Source organism: Lepisma saccharinum, chromosome 16 (assembly GCF_977018435.1).
Source record: "Lepisma saccharinum chromosome 16, izLepSacc3.1, whole genome shotgun sequence".
NCBI classification, from domain to species: domain Eukaryota; kingdom Metazoa; phylum Arthropoda; class Insecta; order Zygentoma; family Lepismatidae; genus Lepisma; species Lepisma saccharinum.
Window position 1 is genome coordinate 36,722,997 of NC_139244.1, and position 8,029 is coordinate 36,731,025.

Here is an 8,029-nt window from a genome sequence, read left to right on the forward strand (position 1 = left end):
CGAAGCTCCTTTGAATAATCATTTGCATGGGGCCCTATACTCCACGCTGTACTTTGTTCTGGGAACTATCTTTTGAAGCCTTAGCATTCTGCTAGTACAGTATTATTAACGTAGAGGTAAATTAGTTCGTGAAAATATGTATTTTTCTGATTAACTATAGTCGCTTAGTTGTTCTAGCAGGTATAAGTAGTTACTGCTGATGTTGTTAATTTCCTATTCGCAGGTGCTATGTATGCTGTAGCGTATTTGGTTAATTATAATTCTGTACTGTAAATAGCCTTGGGTGTCCCTTTTATTCTTATGTTGCTGAGTTTCTCCATAAGCATGCCCTGTTTTTACTCTATTCTATGCCTTGTTGCTGCTAGATATCTGAGGTATATTTCTTGTTCAGTATTTGTCAATGACTAGCTATTATTTTTGCTATGGCTGTGGCTATTGATGTCCCTTTCTGAATTCCATGTTGGTTTCTATTTATCCTTGTTGCTGCTTGTTATCTGAGTTAGGTTGTTTGACTTCAGTGCTATCCTTTTTTAACTTTATTGTTGATTGCTTTTTTGTTTATTTCCTTATTTGTTTTTATTTGTTTACTGAATCTATTTGTTTTGTGTCTTGTAATATTATTCACTATAGTAACAAAATTATTTTCCTTCCATCCCACATTTATTATTCTGAGCAACAGATCTTCTCCTCCTTTCCCATATATTTGATTATTTCTGGTGCTTTCAAAGTGAATGTTTTAAAAGTACAATTTTTTTCAAAGTCAATAATTTAAGAGTGCAATTTTTCAAAGTTAATGTTTAAAAAGTACAATTCTTTCAAAGTTAATGTTTTAAGTGTACAATTTTTTCAAAGTTAATGTTTTAAGTGTACAATTCTTTCAAAGTTAATGTTTTAAGAGTACAATTTTTTCAAAGTTAATAATTTAAAAGTACAATGTTTTTAAAGTTAATAATTTAAGAGTACAATTCTTCTGCTATTTGAACTTTTGTACAATTTTGTTATTGTTGTTAAAATAAATATGTTAGATGATATAAAATTACAGTAAATTTTCATGAATTTATATATTAAAATTCAAAATAGTGTTACTTGCTAAACATAGCAGTCAAAATAAGTTAAACTTTGACAAATACTGAACAAGAAATATACAAGCTTGTTGATAAATATCAATTTTTAAAAATAATTTTGTTACTATAGTGAATAATATTACAAGACACAAAACAAATAGATTCAGTAAACAAATAAAAACAAATAAGGAAATAAACAAAAAAGCAATCAACAATAATGTTAAAAAAGGATAGCACTGAAGTCAAACAACCTAACTCAGATAACAAGCAGCAACAAGGATAAATAGAAACCAACATGGAATTCAGAAAGGGACATCAATAGCCACAGCCATAGCAAAAATAATAGCTAGTCATTGACAAATACTGAACAAGAAATATACCTCAGATATCTAGCAGCAACAAGGCATAGAATAGAGTAAAAACAGGGCATGCTTATGGAGAAACTCAGCAACATAAGAATAAAAGGGACACCCAAGGCTATTTACAGTACAGAATTATAATTAACCAAATACGCTACAGCATACATAGCACCTGCGAATAGGAAATTAACAACATCAGCAGTAACTACTTATACCTGCTAGAACAACTAAGCGACTATAGTTAATCAGAAAAATACATATTTTCACGAACTAATTTACCTCTACGTTAATAATACTGTACTAGCAGAATGCTAAGGCTTCAAAAGATAGTTCCCAGAACAAAGTACAGCGTGGAGTATAGGGCCCCATGCAAATGATTATTCAAAGGAGCTTCGTAGATCAATAAGACAATAGAGATTATTCTAAGTACTGCAACTTGACCGAAAATAGGAAACCTACACAAGAACATCAACACAAGAAGGAAAGATACTTACTTCCATTACAGCAGCCACTCAATATCACAAAAGACCATGCAAAATATTCTACAACAATCTGCTTCATAACATAAAAAACTGCTAAGTTCCCAAAAAGTATCCAATCAATGAAAGAAAACTGCTTGAAAAGAGAGAACTCTCTACAGTCTCGCAGAATTATAGGAAAATAACAACAAAACTTGGAAGCATACACACTCAATAATGCTCAATATGTATACACTTCACATGCAATCCCCTGCAAAAGGCACATAGCAGACTCTCATCTGAACTTGGACACCAAAAAACAGCACTTTGGGATTACTAATACTCATAAATAATACATTGCCTGCCCTTGTTTGAATAGCGTCGATGCAAACTTCATAGCAAAATATTGAAAAACGTCGGATGTATATTCGTATAAGTGTGTAAATGTGTGAGTGTGTGTGTGTGTGTGTGTGTGTGTGTGTGTGTGTGAGTGTGTGTGTGGTGTGTGTATAAAAAAGAATATATGTGTATTTACCAGAGTGTGGTCTTACATAAATTGATAAAAACAGCAATATAGAACCTGATAGAATAGGAAATAGTAAAAAATAAGGTTTTAACATGCCAAAGTAATTAGTTTAGTTTGTTAATTATAAAAAACATAAGTTAATTACAAGAAATATAAATGAAATGCGCTAAATAAATACAATTGTTTGGTTTGAAGGTAGTGAATATATCGAATTTGAGCAAAACTTTGCATTATAACCAGTAAATTAATCAACGTTTGCCTTAGAATAGCACAAAATAGCATACTTATTAGATTAATAACAAACTTTCTGATGCAATGAAGTATTGACTAGAGCAGAATGATACAATTACTGTAAAATATTAGTCTGTGATTGAAGTAAATAAAGTGTAAACAATAACTTTTGTTTGTAAAATAGGGTTGTTAATTCCTCTGATAGCAGAAATATCAACTTGTACACAGTAAATTTGAGAGTTTTAGCAATATTTGTCCTGAAATGGATATAAGTGTAACGTGCCAAATACAAAATATTTAAGAAACAGTACAGTATAACCTCAATTTTGAAAGCTAACAGTACTCTAGTGTTTCTACATAGGCGACTGTAGTGGTAAAATACATCCAGTCCTTAAGATTTTTGGCCATCCATTCATCCTCAGCGTCACGATTAGTCCCAAAAGCAAAAAAGCGAAATCTTGTGGTTGTTATAATTTCTACTTTTCATGCAATCACATACACTATAGTACTAAGTTTAGTGAATTTTGTCATCTTCCTGATTGGTCTGTTAAAGTTAGTAATCAATAAAAATATACTTACATAGAAAAAATCCTGATATAGTTGGATTCTGAAAAGTAAGTACAATCAGTGTTCTTGCTACATTTAGCACCTAATAAAGTATAAATTGAAGTCTAGTTAGTGATGGGCAGTAAAATGTTCTGGTACATGTAGTTACTTGAAATAGCAAATATTGGCTGTGTAACTGGTAAAGCACTAAAAAAATCAACTTCGTTTCCTCGTAGTACTCCCTGAAAGTGCTTCTTGCACGCTAATAAGGCTGGCGTGTGTTCCTATGCCTCCTACTAGCCTCTGTAAAATTCATATTGACCAGTGCTTAACCATTCAACATGCTGTAGAGCCTAAGCTTTAAGCTTCAGTCAGTGGAATTTAGTTCTCAGGGACATATAGTGAATGTAGAATAAAAAAATAGAAGCCTCGAATAATACAGCATAACAGATACAAATAACCCCTGGTGTTAATCAAACACTCAAAAAGTCAAGTAGTACTTGAAATGTACCCCGAATAAAAAAACTATAAGAGTAAATAGCATGGTAAGAAAAGTTTGGCAGGTGGACTTAAGAGCCACGTAGTCATCTGCTAACATCGACTTGTCCTGTGATTAGTCATTATATTGTTAAATTGTTATATTTGAGGGATGAAAGAAACCATATTAATAAACATGCAGTTATAGTACTCTTGGTAAAGGGGTTTCAGTGCCTAGAGACATAATAATTTTAGTTACAGTAAAAGTTTGGCCTCTTATAAGTGCAAAAAGTACAAATATTAAACATTTCATACAGTTTATCTAGAAAGCAAAAGCAAAAATACAATAACTGCGCAACATACTTAAAAAATAAGCAAGCCGTGATATTCTAGTGGGCCATAATAAGACTAAAATATACTCGAAAATACTCTGACATAAGGTTGACGGCTATCTGAGATCAAAATTTTCAAGCTTTCTCTCATGCATAAAGTGGCTCTAGGAATCACTAAGCCTCAATAAAAATGGAAACATGCAGTAAAAGCACTTGGAGAGTTGTGGTGATCACATCATATGAAAAACATGCAAGAACAAGAATATATGGAACCCTACTCATATATTTAGGAAACTTTACCTACCCTAACAGTAAGAAAATACCGAGGAAACTCTAAAATAAACAAACTTTCCTACGAAGCAAACAAAAAATACCGTAGTGGAAGTCAATAAACCCTAACAACAACAACAAGATTCAACAACTTCATCAAAACAAAAAACAACAACAATAATAATAATAATACTAATAATAATAGTAATAATAAAGTTTGTGGGTACAGTTTTACTTAAAAGTACTTCTTCCTTAGTGATTAGAGAAATTTTTTAAATAAAGAACAAAACTCAAAGTTAAGAATTAAAAATATAAGATACAAAAGGCAATAAATAGAAAAAATAATAAAAGAAGTTGAAAAAATTATCTTTGCAAGTCAAAATTGCAATAAACACTTCTGCAAGAATAGATGAAATTGTGATATTAGAGTAAAAAATGGAAATAAACTTTTAAAATAGCAAGTTAAAAGTTGAAAAATGTCTTTGTGAGTCCAAAATTTAATAAAAAATGTTGCCTGAATAGAAGAAATTGTGATATTTGAGTAAAAAATGGAAATAAACTTTTAAAATATCAAGTTAAAAGTTGAAAAATGTCTTTGTGAGTCCAAAATTTAATAAAAAATGTTGCCTGAATAGAAGAAATTGTGATATTAGAGTAAAAAAATAAACCTAAATTTCAGCTAAAGTTGAAGAAACACAGTTTGTGTGTCTAAATTCCCATGCGAACTCTTGCTTGAATCGTTCAAATAGCGTTTTCTGAGTAAAAATACACAAAAAATGCGAAATATTGTCTCTAACAGTAAAAACATCTGGTCAATTTTACGTGAATCCTGATGTTTATAAGGCAATAATCAAATGGTCTGTGGTTCGCAACCCCGAAATAAGGGCAAATAGTGGATGCCATCCACTTTAACTTGTAGATACTGGAACTGAATGTTCCTAGTTCAGCCAAATTCCTTACGGATTTGGTCAAATAGTCTTTGCAATGTTACGAAAGGCAGCAGAAAACATCGCGTAGATTACTTCTGCCAAATAAAATTGGAACCTCAAAGAAAATCAATACTCGTGTGTAAAAATTTGGCGACACTTGACTTCCATTCAACTTCGGAAGAAGACCAAGCGATGGGGGCCGTAACAATATAGAACCTTTCTTCCCCCTCACATGTCCATGAACGCGCGCGGTTTGGGGGTGCCGATGAATGCAACCACATAACAGGTTCTTCCGTAACAGGTTAATATTAATAACATATCTTCTGCCCGCATACTTCGTTTGCATATAGGATACATCGTTCAATTTCTTCGCCTTTAAAGCGAACATGTGTTATAATATCTTCTACCTCCGATCGAACGCGTCGACACCGGTTGAATTCGGGTAAATCCGGATCCTTAATTATACCAAACATGACTCACCACCGACGCCAAAATGGCCGGACGTGACGCCTTAGAATAGGCCGAAAGTGTCTTTTGTACCTTAATGGAAAAACCATTAATTCCAAGTTCCCACGTGTGCATAAAGCACCCATGACTCATATCCGGCAGAAACGCATTAATAAAATACAACAATAGTGTTAGAATAGTCCGAAAACGAACTCCATAATAGTGTCTTTTGTACCTTAATGGAAAAACCATTAATTCCAAACTCCAACGTCAGTTTAAATCATCTGTGACTCATATCCGGCAGAAACGCATTAATAAAATACAACAATAGTGTTAGCTTAGGCCGAAAACGGAATACATAATAGTGTCTTTTGTGCACTAATGGAAAACCATTAATTTCAAACTCACACGTGTGCATGAGTCATCGATGACTCATCTCCTTCTCCACCCACGACACGTGGCACTAGATTAATTAACAATAGCGTCACCCCTCGAAAATGAATAAAAAAGCCATTAATGTCAATTAAAGGCTCTATTGTTTGGTCTTAAGGGTTATCAAGTCTACTGACACACTACACTACGTTTACGACAAACTGCGATGCTATAAAGGTATGAGATTAGGGATATTTTCCTATCGATTGCTATCTGCGGAGCAAGTAAGTTTATTCTATATTTCGGAGGAGACCCACGTTACAAGTTACCCGGGCCCCTCTGCTTATTATCGCTGACGTCGTCATATGATGTTACTGGGAACCAAATTTCTGTTTCCTTTCGTAAATCGATTTTTTATAAGCGACACTATCTGTGGAATTTCTGCGATTACATAATATTTCAGGAGCACATGATGGGGTCCATACACCTCGGGGCCTCCCCGCATTGAGGGGTTTGCGGGTGCGGCCGCTACGCCACTGCCACTGCCACAGATGTCCAAAGTATCGCCAAAATCGGACCAAAGATTGATACGCCCTTTATGAAACTTCAATGAATTGCTTCAAAAAAGCAAATATTAATAAATAAAATTACACAAACTCGTATAATGTGAATGAAGATAAGAAATTAAATGAACTGGGAGGGGTGGAAATCTGGTAGCTGCGTTACCGCAGTGAACTGTATATACCTATAGGTGAGGTAGCCCATATCTGTATTTATAAATTTTGTAGTCTCCTAAGCTATATTCATCGTATTTATATTATGCCGAAACCAGTAAGTGTCCTGTTTTGTCACACGCGATGACTCCATAAGAGTAAAATTGATTGAAAATTGGTTAAAACTAATAACTAACAGATATTTAATGTCAACATGCTTAGAATAAAATTAGTTTTAAGAAATGTACATTTTAGTGAAGGGTCACATAACGAAGCGTTTGGGGGCTATCTATGATTTGATTTGTTTGAATTCAATAAAAAATGCTAGTTCTATCTTCAAGGTGTCATCAAAATTTATTAAACATACCGACGACAGTGCGCTTCGGTTAGAAATATTTCAAAAACAATAATATTTCGTTTCCTAAGGTATATTTACATAACGCAACTTTTTTAGCCCTATTTGAATCCCGTAAATTTGTGAGCCATGTTTGACCCAAGCTACCCCTAAGTCATCGAGGTGATCAAAGGAGTAAAATCAGACATTCGATGCAGTTCAATTCAGAAATAAATAAATTGGGGGGATCAAACCCAAATCCAATAAGTACTTAAGCACGCTACTGTGTATTATTATGTATAGAGTTCGGCGTCCTAAGTTATTCTTTATTGTGTTTTCCATAGGCGTAACTTAGCGGTGGCAAGGAGGTACTTAACCCCCAAAAATCAGATTTATTTAAATTTAGAAGTTAGTGGTAATTTTGTTAACCTCCTGAGACCCGAAGAGCAAAGCAATAACTAATTTCCATTTCACAAATGCAACAGTTAGCAAAAATAGTTCTGGATGCTAACTTGGGAGAGAAACATTTTCGATCCTGCTCACCAACTGTAAGCCCCAAGTTCGACTCTGACCCCCCCCCCCAAGTTACGCCTACGATGTTTTCAGTAACGGCAATTAGGGGGGGGCAAGGCCAGTTCCCCCCGATCACTCTGGTCCCAAAACTATAGCCTCTAAATGCTACCCCACTTTGTCTACCAAGACAAAGTAAAATATCAATGCCCCCAGTTTTGGCACCCAATCGCCGCCACTGCCACTAAATGTGAATTTTATTACAACTGTGCAACCTTTCTCTGCGGCCAATCAACAACGGTTAAAAAGGAATAGTATTGATTAAATTGCATTTGTGCCTTCACTCAGTATAATCTTTTTAATAATTGATCTGATTCCTTCACGCAAAGTTATGAAACGGGAAAATCCCAGTCTCATTATTGCATTACGGGTTTTCCCCGAACTTCATGTTTCAACAGCGT